General features: G+C 32.9%; 6 non-coding genes across 6 annotated transcripts; 5 read left to right on the plus strand and 1 right to left on the minus strand.

Moving 5' to 3' along the window:
- The first annotated feature begins 937 nt into the window (after positions 1 to 937).
- Bm16167 lies at positions 938 to 1,042 on the plus strand. The gene has a single exon (XR_006228048.1). It is a non-coding gene; the product is annotated as a small nuclear RNA Bm16167 (small nuclear RNA).
- Positions 1,043 to 1,313: 271 nt separating this feature from the next.
- Positions 1,314 to 1,432, plus strand: Bm16172. Its single transcript, XR_006228050.1, has one exon. It is a non-coding gene; the product is annotated as a 5S ribosomal RNA (ribosomal RNA).
- An 11,464-nt stretch (positions 1,433 to 12,896) lies between these two features.
- Positions 12,897 to 13,001, plus strand: Bm16166. Its single transcript, XR_006228047.1, has one exon. It is a non-coding gene; the product is annotated as a small nuclear RNA Bm16166 (small nuclear RNA).
- An 802-nt stretch (positions 13,002 to 13,803) lies between these two features.
- Positions 13,804 to 13,908, plus strand: Bm16169. Its single transcript, XR_006228049.1, has one exon. It is a non-coding gene; the product is annotated as a small nuclear RNA Bm16169 (small nuclear RNA).
- A 1,949-nt stretch (positions 13,909 to 15,857) lies between these two features.
- On the plus strand, positions 15,858 to 15,962 carry Bm16165. Its single transcript, XR_006228046.1, has one exon. It is a non-coding gene; the product is annotated as a small nuclear RNA Bm16165 (small nuclear RNA).
- Positions 15,963 to 16,310: 348 nt separating this feature from the next.
- On the minus strand, positions 16,311 to 16,409 carry Bm15852. The gene has a single exon (XR_006228033.1). It is a non-coding gene; the product is annotated as a small nuclear RNA Bm15852 (small nuclear RNA).
- Positions 16,410 to 20,504: the final 4,095 nt, after the last annotated feature.

Consider the following 20,504-nt stretch of genomic DNA (forward strand, 5'->3'; position numbering starts at 1 on the left):
CAACTATTATGATAATGATGCAGGTATGATCGACGGTTTAATTACCCAATTTTGAGGTAATTGAATGTTTCGGCCCAGAGTTTAGGCTACTGTGGCTTGAAGTAAAATTTTGGAACGTCCTGCATATTTGTGGGACAATAATAAATGCTTTTAGCAAGAATGAGATTTTGCTCAGGTTTTATCATTTATAAAATATATATCATCAATCTATATTACTTACTTGAATGCATGAAGATCGAAATTTTCTCTACTTTGCATCTGTTTTGTTCCAGTGATAATGTAAATTTAGCAATTGAAATATTGTTGAATAATAAATTTGGGCGCAAATGTTGCTTGAAGTGAAGTAAAAATCATCGCTACAAATTAAATGTGTGCTATTATCGAAAGTGATAAAAAATGGATCACAGTTTGATCTGTTCGCGAAAAATAATCAGCTGAATGTTGAATACACAACAACTATATGATAATGATGCAGGTATGATCGACGGTTTAATTACCAAGTTTGAGTTAATTGAATGTTTCGGCCCAGAGTTTAGGCTACTGTGGCTTGAAGTAAAATTTTGGAACGTCCTGCATATTTGTCGGACAATAATAAATGCGTTAGCAAGGATGAGATTTTGCTCAGGTTTTATCATTTGTATAAAATATATCATCAATCTATATTACTTACTTTGAATGCATGAAGATCGAAATTTTTCTCTACTTGCAATCTGTTTTTTCCAGTGATAATGTAAATTTAGCAATTGAAATATTGTTGAATAATAAATTTGGGCGCAAATGTTGCTTGAAGTGAAGTAAAAATCATCGCTACAATTAAATGTGTGCTATTATCGAAAGTGATAAAAAATGGATCACAGTTTGATCTGTTCGCCGAAAAATAATCAGCTGAATGTTGAATACACAACAACTATATGATAATGATGCAGGTATGATCGACGGTTTAATTACCCAAGTTTGAGGTAATTGAATGTTTCGGCCCAGAGTTTAGGCTACTGTGGCTTTAAGTAAAATTTTTGAACGTCCTGCATATTTGTGGGACAATAATAAATGCTTTTAGCAAGAATGAGATTTTGCTCAGGTTTTATCATTTGTATAAAATATATCATCAATCTATATTACTTACTTTGAATGCATGAAGATCGAAATTTTTCTCTACTTGCAATCTGTTTTGTTCCAGTGATAATGTAAATTTAGCAATTGAAATATTGTTGAATAATAATTTGGGCGCAAATGTTGCTTGAAGTGAAGTAAAAATCATCGCTACAATAAATGTGTGCTATTATCGAATTGGATGTGATTTATGCTTTCAACATATTTGTGACAATGCCACGTTGAAAGCACGACATCTCGTCGGGTCTGTCAAGTTAAGCCACGTTGGGCCTTGTTAGTACTTGGATCGGAGACGGCCTGGGAATCCCAGGTGTTGTAGACATAATTTTTGTGTTTTTTAGACATGCATTAAATGTGATAAAAAAAATGTTCATAGTTTGATCTGTTTGCCGAAAATAATCAGCTGAATGTTGAATACACAACAACTATATGATAATGATGCAGGTATGATCGACGGTTTAATTACCCAAGTTTGAGGTAATTGAATGTTTCGGCCCAGAGTTTAGGCTACTGTGGCTTGAAGTAAAATTTTGGAACGTCCTGCATATTTGTGGGACAATAATAAATGCTTTTTAGCAGAATGAGATTTTGCTCAGTTTTATCATTTGTATAAAAATATATCATCAATCTATATTACTTACTTTGAATGCATGAAGATCGAAATTTTTCTCTACTTGCAATCTGTTTTGTTCCAGTGATAATGTAAATTTAGCAATTGAAATATTGTTGAATAATTAAATTGGGCGCAAATGTTTGCTCGAAGTGAAGTAAAAATCATCGCTACAATTAAATGTGTGCTATATGGAAAGTGATAAAAAATGGATCACAGTTTGATCTGTTCGCCGAAAAATAATCAGCTGAATGTGAATACACAACAACTATATGATAATGATGCAGGTATGATCGACGGTTTAATTACCCAAGTTTGAGGTAATTGAATGTTTCGGCCCAGAGTTTAGGCTACTGTGGCTTGAAGTAAAATTTGAACGTCCTGCATATTTTTGGGACAATAATAAATGCTTTTAGCAAGAATGAGATTTTGCTCAGGTTTTATCATTTGTATAAAATATATCATCAATCTATATTACTTACTTTGAATGCATGAAGATCGAAATTTTTCTCTACTTGCAATCTGTTTTGTTCCAGTGATAATGTAAATTTAGCAATTGAAATATTGTTGAATAATAAATTTGGCGCAAATGTTGCTTGAAGTGAAGTAAAAATCATCGCTACAATTAAATGTGTGCTATTATCGAAAGTGATAAAAATGGATCACAGTTTGATCTGTTCGCCGAAAAATAATCAGCTGAATGTTGAATACACAACAACTATATGATAATGATGCAGGTATGATCGACGGTTTAATTACCCAAGTTTGAGGTAATTGAATGTTTCGGCCCAGAGTTTAGGCTACTGTGGCTTGAAGTAAAATTTTGGAACGTCCTGCATATTTGTGGGACAATAATAAATGCTTTTAGCAAGAATGAGATTTTGCTCAGGTTTTTATCATTTGTATAAAATATATCATCAATCTATATTACTTACTTGAATGCATGAAGATCGAAATTTTTCTCTACTTGCAATCTGTTTTGTTCCCAGTGATAATGTAAATTTAGCATTGAAATATTGTTGAATAATAAATTTGGGCGCAAATGTTGCTTGAAGTGAAGTAAAAATCATCATCGCTACAATTAAATGTGTGCTATTATCGAAAGTGATAAAAAATGGATCACAGTTTGATCTGTTCGCCGAAAAATAATCAGGCTGAATGTTGAATACACAACAACTATATGATAATGATGCAGTATAATCGACGGTTTAATTACCCCAAGTTGAGGTAATTGAATGTTTCGGCCCAGAGTTTAGGCTACTGTGGCTGTGAAGTAAAATTTTGGAACGTCCTGCATATATTTGTGGGACAATAATAAATGCTTTTAGCAAGAATGAGATTTTGCTCAGGTTTTATCATTTGTATAAAATATATCATCAATCTATATTACTTACTTTGAATGCATGAAGATCGAAATTTTTCTCTACTTGCAATCTGTTTTGTTCCAGTGATAATGTAAATTTAGCAAATTGAAATATTGTTGAATAATAAATTTGGGCGCAAATGTTGCTTGAAGTGAAGTAAAAATCATCGCTACAATAAATGTGTGCTATTATCGGATTGGATGTGATTTATGCTTCAACATATTTGTAACAATAGTCTACGACCATACACGTTGAAAGCACGACATCTCGTCGATCTGTCAAGTTAAGCAACGTTGGGCCTGGTTAGTACTTGGATCGGAGACGGCCTGGGAATCCAGGTGTTGTAGACATAATTTTTGGTGTTTTTTAGACATGCATTAAATGTGATAAAAAAAATGGTTCATAGTTTGATCTGTTTGCCGAAAAATAATCAGCTGAATGTTGAATACACAACAACTATATGATAATGATGATGCAGGTATGATCGACGGTTTAATTACCCAAGTTTGAGGTAATTGAATGTTTCGGCCCAGAGTTTAGGCTACTGTGGCTTGAAGTAAAATTTTGGAACGTCCTGCATATTTGTGGGACAATAATAAATGCTTTTAGCAAGAATGAGATTTTGCTCAGGTTTTATCATTTGTATAAAATAAATATATCATCAATCTATATTACTTACTTTGAATGCATGAAGATCGAAATTTTTCTCTACTTGCAATCTGTTTTGTTCCAGTGATAATGTAAATTTAGCAATTGAAATATTGTTGAATAATAAATTTGGGCGCAAATGTTGCTTGAAGTGAAGTAAAAATCATCGCTACAATAAATGTGTGCTATTATCGATTGGATGTGATTTATGCTTCAACATATTTGTGACATATATGCCACGTTGAAAGCACGACATCTCGTCGGGTCTGTCAAGTTAAGCAACGTTGGGCCTGGTTAGTACTTGGATCGGAGACGGCCTGGGAATCCCAGGTGTTGTAGACATAATTTTGGTGTTTTTTAGACATGCATTAAATGTGATAAAAAAAATGGTTCATAGTTTGATCTGTTTGCCGAAAAATAATCAGCTGAATGTTGAATACACAACAACTATATGATAATGATGCAGGTATGATCGACGGTTTAATTACCCAAGTTTGAGGTAATTGAATGTTTCGGCCCAGAGTTTAGGCTACTGTGGCTTGAAGTAAAATTTTGGAACGTCCTGCATATTTGTGGGACAAATAATAAATGCTTTTAGCAAGAATGAGATTTTGCTCAGGTTTTATCATTTGTATAAAATATATCATCAATCTATATTACTTACTTTGAATGCATGAAGATCGAAATTTTTCTCTACTTGCAATCTGTTTTGTTCCAGTGATAATGTAAATTTAGCAATTGAAATATTGTTGAATAATAAATTTGGGCGCAAATGTTGCTTGAAGTGAAGTAAAAATCATCGCTACAATAAATGTGTGCTATTATCGATTGGATGTGATTTATGCTTCAACATATTTGTAACAATAGTCTACGACCATACCACGTTGAAAGCACGACATCTCGTCCGATCTGTCAAGTTAAGCAACGTTGGGCCTGGTTAGTACTTGGATCGGAGACGGCCTGGGAATCCCAGGTGTTGTAGACATAATTTTGGTGTTTTTTAGACATGCATTAAATGTGATAAAAAAAATGGTTCATAGTTTGATCTGTTTGCCGAAAAATAATCAGCTGAATGTTGAATACACAACAACTATATGATAATGATGCAGGTATGATCGACGGTTTAATTACCCAAGTTTGAGGTAATTGAATGTTTCGGCCCAGAGTTTAGGCTACTGTGGCTTGAAGTAAAATTTTGGAACGTCCTGCATATTTGTGGGACAATAATAAATGCTTTTAGCAAGAATGAGATTTTGCTCAGGTTTTATCATTTGTATAAAATAAATATATCATCAATCTATATTACTTACTTTGAATGCATGAAGATCGAAATTTTTCTCTACTTGCAATCTGTTTTGTTCCAGTGATAATGTAAATTTAGCAATTGAAATATTGTTGAATAATAAATTTGGGCGCAAATGTTGCTTGAAGTGAAGTAAAAATCATCGCTACAATAAATGTGTGCTATTATCGATTGGATGTGATTTATGCTTCAACATATTTGTGACAATGCCACGTTGAAAGCACGACATCTCGTCGGGTCTGTCAAGTTAAGCAACGTTGGGCCTGGTTAGTACTTGGATCGGAGACGGCCTGGGAATCCCAGGTGTTGTAGACATAATTTTGGTGTTTTTTAGACATGCATTAAATGTGATAAAAAAATGGTTCATAGTTTGATCTGTTTGCCGAAAAATAATCAGCTGAATGTTGAATACACAACAACTATATGATAATGATGCAGGTATGATCGACGGTTTAAATTACCCAAGTTTGAGGTAATTGAATGTTTCGGCCCAGAGTTTAGGCTACTGTGGCTTGAAGTAAAATTTTGGAACGTCCTGCATATTTTGTGGGACAATAATAAATGCTTTTAGCAAGAATGAGATTTTGCTCAGGTTTTATCATTTGTATAAAATATATCATCAATCTATATATTACTTACTTTGAATGCATGAAGATCGAAATTTTTCTCTACTTGCAATCTGTTTTGTTCCAGTGATAATGTAAATTTAGCCAATTGAATATTGTTGAATAATAAATTTGGGCGCAAATGTTCTTGAAGTGAAGTAAAAATCATCGCTACAATTAAATGTGTGCTATTATCGAAAGTGATAAAAAATGGATCACAGTTTGATCTGTTCGCCGAAAAATAATCAGCTGAATGTTGAATACACAACAACTATATGATAATGATGCAGGTATGATCGACGGTTTAATTACCCAAGTTTGAGGTAATTGAATGTTTCGGCCCAGAGTTTAGGCTACTGTGGCTTGAAGTAAAATTTTGGAACGTCCTGCATATTTGTGGGACAATAATAAATGCTTTTAGCAAGAATGAGATTTTGCTCAGGTTTTATCATTTGTATAAAATATATCATCAATCTATATTACTTACTTTGAATGCATGAAGATCGAAATTTTTCTCTACTTGCAATCTGTTTTGTTCCAGTGATAATGTAAATTTAGCAATTGAAATATTGTTGAATAATAAATTTGGGCGCAAATGTTGCTTGAAGTGAAGTAAAAATCATCGCTACAATTAAATGTGTGCTATTATCGAAAGTGATAAAAAATGGATCACAGTTTGATCTTTCGCCGAAAAATAATCAGCTGAATGTTGAATACACAACAACTATATGATAATGATGCAGGTATAGATCGACGGTTTAATTACCCAAGTTTGAGGTAATTGAATGTTTCGGCCCAAATTTAGGCTACTGTGGCTTGAAGTAAAATTTGGAACGTCCTGCATATTTGTGGACAATAATAAATGCTTTTAGCAAAGATAGATTTGCTCAGGTTTATCATTTGTATAAATAAATATCATCAATCTATATACATACTTTGAATGCATGAAGATCGAAATTTTTCTCTACTTGCAATCTGTTTTGTTCCAGTGATAATGTAAATTAGCAATTGAAATATTGTTGAATAATAAATTTGGGCGCAAATGTTGCTTGAAGTGAAGTAAAAATCATCGCTACAATTAAATGTGTGCTATTATCGAAAGTGATAAAAAATGGATCACAGTTTGATCTGTTCGCCGAAAAATAATCAGCTGAATGTTGAATACACAACAACTATATGATAATGATGCAGGTATGATCGACGGTTTAATTACCCAAGTTTGAGGTAATTGAATGTTTCGGCCCAGAGTTTAGGCTACTGTGGCTTGAAGTAAAATTTTGGAACGTCCTGCATATTTGTGGGACAATAATAAATGCTTTTAGCAAGAATGAGATTTTGCTCAGGTTTTATCATTTGTATAAAATATATCATCAATCTATATTACTTACTTTGAATGCATGAAGATCGAAATTTTTCTCTACTTGCAATCTGTTTTGTTCCAGTGATAATGTAAATTTAGCAGAATTGAAATATTGTTGAATAATAAATTTGGGCGCAAATGTTGCTTGAAGTGAAGTAAAAATCATCGACTAACAATTAAATGTGTGCTATTATCGAAAAGTGATAAAAAGTGATCACAGTTTGATCTGTTCGCCGAAAAATAATCAGCTGAATGTTGAATACACACAACAACTATATGATAATGATGCAGGTATATCGACGGTTTAATTACCCAAGTTTGAGTAATTTGAATGTTTCGGCCCAGATTTAGGCTACTGTGGCTTGAAGTAAAATTTTGGAACGTCCTGCATATTTGTGGGACAATAATAAATGCTTTTAGCAAGAATGAGATTTGCTCAGGTTTTATCATTTGTATAAAAAAAATACATCAATCTATATTACTTACTTTGAATGCATGAAAATCGAAATTTTCTCTACTTGCAATCTGTTTGTTCCAGTGATAATGTAAATTTAGCAATTGAATATTGTTGAATAATAATTGGCGCAAAGTTTGCTTGAAGTGAAGTAAAAATCATCGGCTACAATTAAATGTGTGCTATTATCGAAAGTGATAAAAATGGATCACAGTTTGATCTGTTCGCCGAAAAATAATCAGCTGAATGTTGAATACACAACAACTATATGATAATGATGCAGGTATGATCGACGGTTTAATTACCCAAGTTTGAGGTAATTGAATGTTTCGGCCCAGAGTTTAGGCTACTGTGGCTTGAAGTAAAATTTTGGAACGTCCTGCATATTTGTGGGACAATAATAAATGCTTTTAGCAAGAATGAGATTTTGCTCAGGTTTTATCATTTGTATAAAAATATATCATCAATCTATATTACTTACTTTGAATGCATGAAGATCGAAATTTTTCTCTACTTGCAATCTGTTTTGTTCCAGTGATAATGTAAATTTAGCGAATTGAAATATTGTTGAATAATAAATTTGGGCGCAAATGTTGCTTGAAGTGAAGTAAAAATCATCGCTACAATTAAATGTGTGCTATTATCGAAAGTGATAAAAAATGGATCACAGTTTTGATCTGTTCGCCGAAAAATAATCAGCTGAATGTTGAATACACAACAACTATATGATAATGATGCAGGTATGATCGACGGTTTAATTACCCAAGTTTGAGGTAATTGAATGTTTCGGCCCAGAGTTTAGGCTACTGTGGCTTTAAGTAAAAATTTTGGAACGTCCTGCATATTTGTGGGACAATAATAAATGCTTTTAGCAAGAATGAGATTTTGCTCAGGTTTTATCATTTGTATAAAATATATCATCAATCTATATTACTTACTTTGAATGCATGAAGATCGAAATTTTTCTCTACTTGCATCTGTTTTGTTCAGTGATAATGTATTTAGCAATTGAAATATTGTTGAATAATATTGACAATGTTGAAGGATAATTGTACAATATTGTATTAATGAATGTGATTTACGAAATTTGGTGCAAGAACAAATGTTCGCATGACTGAAGTGAAGTAAAAATCATCGCTACAATTAATATTTGTGATTTTATCGAAAAGTGATAAAAAAATGATCACAGTTTGATCTGTTTCGCCGAAAAAATAATCAGCTGAATGTTGAATACACAACAACTATATGATAATGATGCAGGTATGATCGACGGTTTAATTACCCAAGTTTGAGGTAATTGAATGTTTCGGCCCAGAGTTTAGGCTACTGTGGCTTGAAGTAAAATTTTGGAACGTCCTGCATATTTGTGGGACAATAATAAATGCTTTTAGCAAGAATGAGATTTTGCTCAGGTTTTATCATTTGTATAAAATATATCATCAATCTATATTACTTACTTTGAATGCATGAAGATCGAAATTTTTCTCTACTTGCAATCTGTTTTGTTCCAGTGATAATGTAAATTTAGCAATTGAAATATTGTTGAATAATAAATTTGGGCGCAAATGTTGCTTGAAGTGAAGTAAAAATCATCGCTACAATTAAATGTGTGCTATTATCGAAAGTGATAAAAAATGGATCACAGTTTGATCTGTTCGCCGAAAAATAATCAGCTGAATGTTGAATACACAACAACTATATGATAATGATGCAGGTATGATCGACGGTTTAATTACCAAGTTTGAGGTAATTGAATGTTTCGGCCCAGAGTTTAGGCTACTGTGGCTTGAAGTAAAATTTTGGAACGTCCTGCATATTTGTGGGACAATAATAAATGCTTTTAGCAAGAATGAGATTTTGCTCAGGTTTTATCATTTGTATAAAATATATCATCAATCTATATTACTTACTTTGAATGCATGAAGATCGAAATTTTTCTCTACTTGCAATCTGTTTTGTTCCAGTGATAATGTAAATTTAGCAATTGAAATATTGTGAATAATAAATTTGGGCGCAAATGTTGCTTGAAGTGAAGTAAAAATCATCGCTACAATTAAATGTGTGCTATTATCGAAAGTGATAAAAAATGGATCACAGTTGATCTGTTCGCCCGAAAAATAATCAGCTGAATGTTGAATACACAACAACTATATGATAATGATGCAGGTATGATCGACGGTTTAATTACCCAATTTGAGGTAATTGAATGTTTCGGCCCAGAGTTTAGGCTACGTGGCTTGAAGTAAAATTTGGAACGTCCTGCATATTTGTGGGACAATAATAAATGCTTTAGCAAGAATGAGATTTTGCTCAGGTTTTATCATTTGTATAAAATATAATATATCATCATATCTATATTACTTACTTTGAATGCATGAAGATCGAAATTTTTCTCTACTTGCAATCTGTTTTGTTCCAGTGATAATGTAAATTTAGCAATTGAAATATTGTTGAATAATAAATTTGGGCGCAAATGTTGCTTGAAGTGAAGTAAAAATCATCGCTACAATAAATGTGTGCTATTATCGATTGGATGTGATTTATGCCTTCAACATATTGTGACAATGCCCACGTTGAAAGCACGACATCTCGTCGGGTCTGTCAAGTTAAGCAACGTTGGGCCTGGTTAGTACTTGGATCGGAGACGGCCTGGGAATCCCAGTGTTGTAGACATATTTTGGTGTTTTTTAGACATGCATTAAATGTGATAAAAAAATGGTTCATAGTTTGATCTGTTTGCCGAAAAATAATCAGCTGAAATGTTGAATACACAACAACTATATGATAATGATGCAGGTATGATCGACGGTTTAATTACCCAAGTTTGAGGTAATTGAATGTTTCGGCCCAGAGTTTAGGCTACTGTGGCTTGAAGTAAAATTTTGGAACGTCCTGCATATTTGTGGGACAATAATAAATGCTTTAGCAAGGATGAGATTTTGCTCAGGTTTTATCATTTGTATAATAAATATATCATCAATCTATATTACTTACTTTGAATGCATGAAGATCGAAATTTTCTCTACTTGCAATCTGTTTTGTTCCAGTGATAATGTAAATTTAGCAATTGAAATATTGTTGAATAATAAATTTGGGCGCAAATGTTGCTTGAAGTGAAGTAAAAATCATCGCTACAATAAATGTGTGCTATTATCGATTGGATGTGATTTATGCTTCAACATATTTGTAACAAATCACGCCACACGTTGAAAGCACGACATCTCGTCGATCTGTCAAGTTAAGCAACGTTGGGCCTGGTTAGTACTTGGATCGGAGACGGCCTGGAATCCCAGGTGTTGTAGACATATTTGGTGTTTTTAGACATGCATTAAATGTGATAAAAAAAATGGTTCATAGTTTGATCTGCTTGGTTTGCCGAAAAATAATCAGCTGAATGTTGAATACACAACAACTATATGATAATGATGCAGGTATGATCGACGGTTTAATTACCCAAGTTTGAGGTAATTGAATGTTTCGGCCCAGAGTTTAGGCTACTGTGGCTTGAAGTAAAATTTTGGAACGTCCTGCATATTTGTGGGACAATAATAAATGCTTTTAGCAAGAATGAGATTTTGCTCAGGTTTTATCATTTGTATAAAAATAATATATTCATCATATCTATATTACTTACTTTGAATGCATGAAGATCGAAATTTTCTCTACTTGCAATCTGTTTTGTTCCAGTGATAATGTAAATTAGCAATTGAAATATTGTTGAATAATAAATTTGGGCGCAAATGTTGCTTGAAGTGAAGTGAAGTAAAAATCATCGCTACAATAAATGTGTGCTATTATCGATTGGATGTGATTTATGCTTCAACATATTTGAAATAATACACATACCACGTTGAAAGCACGACATCTCGTCCGATCTGTCAAGTTAAGCAACGTTGGGCCTGGTTATACTTGGATCGGAGACGGCCTGGGAATCCCAGGTGTTGTAGACATAATTTTGGTGTTTTTTAGACATGCATTAAATGTGATAAAAAAAATGGTTCATAGTTTGATCTGTTGCCGAAAAATAATCAGCTGAATGTTGAATACACAACAACTATATGATAATGATGCAGGTATGATCGACGGTTTAATTACCCAAGTTTGAGGTAATTGAATGTTTCGGCCCAGAGTTTAGGCTACTGTGGCTTGAAGTAAAATTTTGGAACGTCCTGCATATTTGTGGGACAATAATAAATGCTTTTAGCAAGAATGAGATTTTGCTCAGGTTTTATCATTTGTATAAAATATATCATCAATCTATATTACTTACTTTGAATGCATGAAGATCGAAATTTTTCTCTACTTGCAATCTGTTTTGTTCCAGTGATAATGTAAATTTAGCAATTGAAATATTGTTGAATAATAAATTTGGGCGCAAATGTTGCTTGAAGTGAAGTAAAAATCATCGCTACAATTAAATGTGTGCTATTATCGAAAGTGATAAAAAATGGATCACAGTTGATCTGTTCGCCAAAAAATAATCAGCTGAATGTTGTAATACACAACAACTATATGATAATGATGCAGGTATGATCGACGGTTTAATTACCCAAGTTTGAGGTAATTGAATGTTCGGCCCAGAGTTTAGGCTACTGTGGCTTGAAGTAAAATTTTGGAACGTCCTGCATATTTTGTGGGACAATAATAAATGCTTTTAGCAAGAATGAGATTTTGCTCAGGTTTTATCATTTGTATAAAATATATCATCAATCTATATTACTTACTTTGAATGCATGAAGATCGAAATTTTCTCTACTTGCAATCTGTTTTGTTCCAGTGATAATGTAAATTTAGCAATTGAAATATTGTTGAATAATAATAAATTTGGGCGCAAATGTTGCTTGAAGTGAAGTAAAAATCATCGCTACAATTAAATTGTGCTATTATCGAAAGTGATAAAAAATGGATCACAGTTTGATCTGTTCGCCGAAAAATAATCAGCTGAATGTTGAATACACAACAACTATATGATAATGATGCAGGTATGATCGACGGTTTAATTACCAAGTATGAGGTTAATTGAATGTTTCGGCCCAGAGTTAGGCTACTGTGGCTTGAAGTAAAATTTTGGAACGTCCTGCATATTTGTGGGACATAATAATGCTTTTAGCAAGAATGAGTTTTGCTCAGGTTTTATCATTTGTATAAAATATATCATCATCAATCTATATTACTTACTTTGAATGCATGAAGATCGAAATTTTTTCTACTTGCAATCTGTTTGCCCAGTGATAATGTAAATTTAGCAATTGAAATATTGTTGAATAATAAATTTGGGCGCAAATGTTGCTTGAAGTGAAGTAAAAAATCATCGCTACAATTAAATGTGTGCTATTATCGAAAGTGATAAAAAATGGATCACAGTTTGATCTGTTCGCCGAAAAATAATCATGAATGTTGAATACACAACAACTATATGATAATGATGCAGGTATGATCGACGGTTTAATTACCCAAGTTTGAGGTAATTGAATGTTTCGGCCCAGAGTTTAGGCTACTGTGGCTTGAAGTAAAATTTTGGAACGTCCTGCATATTTGTGGGACAATAATAAATGCTTTTAGCAAGAATGAGATTTTGCTCAGGTTTTATCATTTGTATAAAATATATCATCAATCTATATTACTTACTTTGAATGCATGAAGATCGAAATTTTTCTCTACTTGCAATCTGTTTTGTTCCAGTGATAATGTAAATTTAGCAATTGAAATATTGTTGAATAATAAATTTGGGCGCAAATGTTGCTTGAAGTGAAGTAAAAATCATCGCTACAATTAAATGTGTGCTATTATCGAAAGTGATAAAAAATGGATCACAGTTTGATCTGTTCGCCGAAAAATAATCAGCTGAATGTTGAATACACAACAACTATATGATAATGATGCAGGTATGATCGACGGTTTAATTACCCAAGTTTGAGGTAATTGAATGTTTCGGCCCAGAGTTTAGGCTACTGTGGCTTGAAGTAAAATTTTGGAACGTCCTGCATATTTGTGGGACAATAATAAATGCTTTTAGCAAGAATGAGATTTTGCTCAGGGTTTATCATTTGTATAAAATATATCATCAATCTATATTACTTACTTTGAATGCATGAAGATCGAAATTTTCTCTACTTGCCAATCTGTTTTGTTCCAGTGATAATGTAATTTAGCAATTGAAATATTGTTGAATAATAAATTTGGGCGCAAATGTTGCTTGAAGTGAAGTAAAAATCATCGCTACAATTAAATGTGTGCTATTATCGAAAGTGATAAAAAATGGATCACAGTTTGATCTGTTCGCCGAAAAATAATCAGCTGAATGTTGAATACACAACAACTATATGATAATGATGCAGGTATGATCGACGGTTTAATTACCCAAGTTTGAGGTAATTGAATGTTTCGGCCCAGAGTTTAGGCTACTGTGGCTTGAAGTAAAATTTTGGAACGTCCTGCATATTTGTGGGACAATAATAAATGCTTTTAGCAAGAATGAGATTTTGCTCAGGTTTTATCATTTGTATAAAATATATCATCAATCTATATTACTTACTTTGAATGCATGAAGATCGAAATTTTTCTCTACTTGCAATCTGTTTTGTTCCAGTGATAATGTAAATTTAGCAATTGAAATATTGTTGAATAATAAATTTGGGCGCAAATGTTGCTTGAAGTGAAGTAAAAATCATCGCTACAATTAAATGTGTGCTATTATCGAAAGTGATAAAAAATGGATCATCAGTTTGATCTGTTCGGCCCAGAGATAATCAGCTGAATGTTGAATACACAACAACTATATGATAATGATGCAGGTATGATCGACGGTTTAATTACCCAAGTTTGAGGTAATTGAATGTTTCGGCCCAGAGTTTAGGCTACTGTGGCTTGAAGTAAAATTTTGGAACGTCCTGCATATTTGTGGGACAATAATAAATGCTTTTAGCAAGAATGAGATTTTGCTCAGGTTTTATCATTTGTATAAAATATATCATCAATCTATATTACTTACTTTGAATGCATGAAGATCGAAATTTTTCTCTACTTGCAATCTGTTTTGTTCCAGTGATAATGTAAATTTAGCAATTGAAATATTGTTGAATAATAAATTTGGGCGCAAATGTTGCTTGAAGTGAAGTAAAAATCATCGCTACAATAAATGTGTGCTATTATCGATGGATGTGATTATGTTCAAATATTTGTGACAATGCACGTTGAAGCACGATCTGTTCGGTCCGTAAGAAAAGTATATCAGACGGCTGGAATGTTTGAATAGTCTACAACAACTATATGTGATAAAAAATGGATTGCATGGTATTGATCGACACGATGTTGAATTGATCACTATTACCAAGTTTGAGGTAATTGAATGTTTCGGCCCAGAGTTTAGGCTACTGTGGCTTGAAGTAAAATTTTGGAACGTCCTGCATATTTGTGGGACAATAATAAATGCTTTTAGCAAGAATGAGATTTTGCTCAGGTTTTATCATTTGTATAAAATATATCATCAATCTATATTACTTACTTTGAATGCATGAAGATCGAAATTTTTCTCTACTTGCAATCTGTTTTGTTCCAGTGATAATGTAAATTTAGCAATTGAAATATTGTTGAATAATAAATTTGGGCGCAAATGTTGCTTGAAGTGAAGTAAAAATCATCGCTACAATTAAATGTGTGCTATTATCGAAAGTGATAAAAAATGGATCACAGTTTGATCTGTTCGCCGAAAAATAATCAGCTGAATGTTGAATACACAACAACTATATGATAATGATGCAGGTATGATCGACGGTTTAATTACCCAAGTTTGAGGTAATTGAATGTTTCGGCCCAGAGTTTAGGCTACTGTGGCTTGAAGTAAAATTTTGGAACGTCCTGCATATTTGTGGGACAATAATAAATGCTTTTAGCAAGAATGAGATTTTGCTCAGGTTTTATCATTTGTATAAAATAAATATATCATCTATCTATATTACTTACTTTGAATGCATGAAGATCGAAATTTTTCTCTAATTGCAATCTGTTTTGTTCCAGTGATAATGTAAATTTAGCAATTGAAATATTGTTGAATAATAAATTTGGGCGCAAATGTTGCTTGAAGTGAAGTAAAAATCATCGCTACAATAAATGTGTGCTATTATCGATTGGATGTGATTTATGCTTCAACATATTTGTGACAATGCCACGTTGAAAGCACGACATCTCGTCGGGTCTGTCAAGTTAAGCAACGTTGGGCCTGGTTAGTACTTGGATCGGAGACGGCCTGGGAATCCCAGGTGTTGTAGACATATTTTTGGTGTTTTTAGACATGCATTAAATGTGATAAAAAAAATGGTTCATAGTTTGATCTGTTTGCCGAAAATAATCAGCTGAATGTTGAATACACAACAACTATATGATAATGATGCAGGTATGATCGACGGTTTAATTACCCAAGTTTGAGGTAATTGAATGTTTCGGCCCAGAGTTTAGGCTACTGTGGCTTGAAGTAAAATTTTGGAACGTCCTGCATATTTGTGGGACAATAATAAATGCTTTTAGCAAGAATGAGATTTTGCTCAGGTTTTATCATTTGTATAAAATATATCATCAATCTATATTACTTACTTTGAATGCATGAAGATCGAAATTTTTCTCTACTTGCAATCTGTTTTGTTCCAGTGATAATGTAAATTTAGCAATTGAAATATTGTTGAATAATAAATTTGGGCGCAAATGTTGCTTGAAGTGAAGTAAAAATCATCGCTACAATTAAATGTGTGCTATTATCGAAAGTGATAAAAAATGGATCACAGTTTGATCTGTTCGCCGAAAAATAATCAGCTGAATGTGAATACACAACAACTATATGATAATGATGCAGGTATGATCGACGGTTTAATACCCAGTTTGAGGTAATTGATGTTTCGGCCCGGAGTTAAGCTACTGTGGCTTGAAGTAAATTTTGAAACGTCTGCATATTTGTGGGACAATAATAAATGCTTTTAGCAAGAAATGAGATTTTGCTCAGGTTTTATCATTTGTATAAAATATATCATCAATCTATATTACTTACTTTGAATGCATGTAGATCGAAATTTTTCTCTACTTGCAATCTGTTTTGTTTCAGTGATAATGTAAATTTAGCAATTGAAATATTGTTGAATAATAAATTTGGGCGCAAATGTTGCTTGAAGTGAAGTAAAATCATCGTACAATAAATGTGTGCTATTATCGATTGGATGTGATTTATGCTTCAACATATTTGTGACAATGCCACGTTGAAGCACGACATCTCGTCGGGTCTGTCAAGTTAAGCAACGTTGGGCCTGGTTATACTTGGATCGGAGACGGCCTGGGATCCCAGTGTTGTAGACATATTTTTGGTGTTTTTTAGCATGCCATTAAATGTGATAAAAAATGGTTCATAGTTTGATCTGTTTGCCGAAAAATAATCAGCTGAATGTTGAATACACAACAACTATATGATAAATGATGCAGGTATGATCGACGGTTTAATTACCCAAGTTTGAGGTAATTGAATGTTTCGGCCCAGAGTTTAGGCTACTGTGGCTTGAAGTAAAATTTTGGAACGTCCTGCATATTTGTGGGACAATAATAAATGCTTTTAGCAAGAATGAGATTTTGCTCAGGTTTTATCATTTGTATAAAATATATCATCAATCTATATTACTTACTTTGAATGCATGAAGATCGAAATTTTTCTCTACTTGCAATCTGTTTGTTTCCAGTGATAATGTAAATTTAGCAATGAAAATATTGTTGAAATAATAAATTTTGGGGCGCAAAATGTTGCTTGAAGTGAAGTAAAAATCATCGCTACAATTAAATGTGTGCTATTATCGAAAGTGATAAAAAAATGGAGATCACAGTTTGATCTGTTCGCCGAAAAATAATCAGCTGAATGTTGAATACACAACAACTATATGATAATGATGCAGGTATGATCGACGGTTTAATTACCCAAGTTTGAGGTAATTGAATGTTTCGGCCCAGAGTTTAGGCTACTGTGGCTTGAAGTAAAATTTTGGAACGTCCTGCATATTTGTGGGACAATAATAAATGCTTTTAGCAAGAATGAGATTTTGCTCAGGTTTATCATTTGTATAAATAAATATATCATCATCTATATTACTTACTTTGAATGCATGAAGATCGAAATTTTTCTCTACTTGCAATCTATGTTTTGTTCCATGTGATATGTAAATTTAGCAATTGAAATATTGTTGAATAATAAATTTGCGGCGCAAATGTGCTTGAAGTGAAGTAAAAATCATCGCTACGATAATGTGTGCTTATTTATCGATTGGATGTGAATTTAATCTTAACATATTGCTAACATTTAGTCTACGACCATACCACGTTGAAAGCACGACATCTCGTCGATCTGTCAATTAAGCAACGTTGGGCCTGGTTAGTACTTGGATCGGAGACGGCCTGGGAATCCCAGGTGTTGTAGACATAATTTTGTGTTTTTAGACATGCATTAAATGTGATAAAGAAAAAGGTTCATAGTTTGATCTGTTTGCCTGGAAAATAATCAGCTGAATGTTGAATACACAACAACTATATTGATAATGATGCAGGTATGATCGACGGTTTAATTACCCAAGTTTGAGGTAATTGAATGTTTCGGCCCAGAGTTTAGGCTACTGTGGCTTGAAGTAAAATTTTGGAATCGTCCTGCATTATTGTGGACAATAAAAATGCTTTTAGCAAGAATGAGATTTTGCTCAGGTTTTATCATTTGTATAATAAATATATCATCAATCTATATTACTTACTTTGAATGCATGAAGATCGAAATTTTCTCTACTTTGCAATCTGTTTTGTTCCAGTGATAATGTAAATTTAGCAATTGAAATATTGTTGAATAATAAATTTGGGCGCAAATGTTGCTTGAAGTGAAGTAAAAAATCATCGCTACAATTAAATGTGTGCTATTATCGAAAGTGATAAAAAATGGATCACAGTTTGATCTGTTCGCCGAAAAATAATCAGCTGAATGTTTGAATACACACAAACTATATGATAATGATGCAGGTATGATCGACGTTTAATTACCCAAGTTTGAGGTAATTGAATGTTTCGGCCCAGAGTTTAGGCTACTGTGGCTTGAAGTAAAATTTTGGAACGTCCTGCATATTTGTGGGACAATAATAAATGCTTTTAGCAAGAATGAGATTTTGCTCAGGTTTTATCATTTGTATAAAATATATCATCATCAATCTATATTACTTTACTTTTGAATGCATGAAGATTCGAAATTTTTCTTTATTGCAATCTGTTTTGTTCCAGTGATAATGTAAATTTAGCAATTGAAATATTGTTGAATAATAAATTTGGGCGCAAATGTTGCTTGAAGTGAAGTAAAAATCATCATCGCTACAATAAATGTGTGCTATTATCGATTGGATGTGATTTATGCTTCAACATATTTGTGACAATGCCACGTTGAAAGCACGACATCTCGTCGGGTCTGTCAAGTTAAGCAACGTTGGGCCTGGTTAGTACTTGGATCGGAGACGGCCTGGGAATCCCAGGTGTTGTAGACATATTTTTGGTGTTTTTTAGCCATGCATTAAATGTGATAAAAAAAATGGTTCATAGTTTGATCTGTTTGCCGAAAAATAATCAGCTGAATGTTGAATACACAACAACTATATATGATAATGATGCAGGTATGATCGACGGTTTAATTACCCAAGTTTGAGGTAATTGAATGTTTCGGCCCAGAGTTTAGGCTACTGTGGCTTGAAGTAAAATTTTGGAACGTCCTGCATATTTGTGGGACAATAATAAATGCTTTTAGCAAAGAATGAGATTTTGCTCAGGTTTTATCATTTGTATAAAATAAATAATCAATCTATCTATATTACTTACTTTGAATGCATGAAGATCGAATTTTTCTCTACTTGCAATCTGTTTTGTTCCAGTGATAATGTAAATTTAGCAATTGAAATATTGTTGAATAATAAATTTGGGCGCAAATGTTGCTTTGAAGTGAAGTAACGATAATAGCACACATTAAATGTGTGCTATTATCGAAAGTGATAAAAAATGGATCACAGTTTGATCTGTTTCGCCGAAAAATAATCAGCTGAATGTTGAATACACAACAACTATATGATAATGATGCAGGTATGATCGACGGTTTAATTACCCAAGTTTGAGGTAATTGAATGTTTCGGCCCAGAGTTTAGGCTACTGTGGCTTGAAGTAAAATTTTGGAACGTCCTGCATATTTGTGGGACAATAATAAATGCTTTTAGCAAGAATGAGATTTTGCTCGGGTTTTATCATTTGTATAAAATAAATATATCATCTATCTATATTACTTACTTTGAATGCATGAAGATCGAAATTTTTCTCTAATTGCAATCTGTTTTGTTCCAGTGATAATGTAAATTTAGCAATTGAAATATTGTTGAATAATAAATTTGGGCGCAAATGTTGCTTGAAGTGAAGAAAAATCATCGCTACAATAAATGTGTGCTATTATCGATTGGATGTGATTTATGCTTCAACATATTTGTGACAATGCCACGTTGAAAGCACGACATCTCGTCGGGGGTCTGTCAAGTTAAGCAACGTTGGGCCTGGTTAGTACTTGGATCGGAGACGGCTGGGAATCCCAGGTGTTGTAGACATAATTTTGGTGTTTTTTAGACATGCATTAAATGTGATAAAAAAAATGGTTCATAGTTTGATCTGTTTGCCGAAAAATAATCAGCTGAATGTTGAATACACAACAACTATATGATAATGATGCAGGTATTGATTGACGCCTTAAATTACCCAAGTTTGAGGTAATTGAATGTTTCGGCCAGAGTTTAGGCTACTGTGGCTTGAAGTAAATTTTGGAACGTCCTGCATATTTGTGGGACAATAATAAATGCTTTTAGCAAGAATGAAGATTTTGCTCAGGTTTTATCATTTGTATAAAATATATCATCAATCTATATTACTTACTTTGAATGCATGAAGATCGAAATTTTTCTCTACTTGCAATCTGTTTTGTTCCAGTGATAATGTAAATTTAGCAATTGAAATATTGTTGAATAATAA

Source organism: Brugia malayi (assembly GCF_000002995.4).
Source record: "Brugia malayi strain FR3 genome assembly, contig: Bm_143, whole genome shotgun sequence".
NCBI lineage: Eukaryota > Metazoa > Nematoda > Chromadorea > Rhabditida > Onchocercidae > Brugia > Brugia malayi.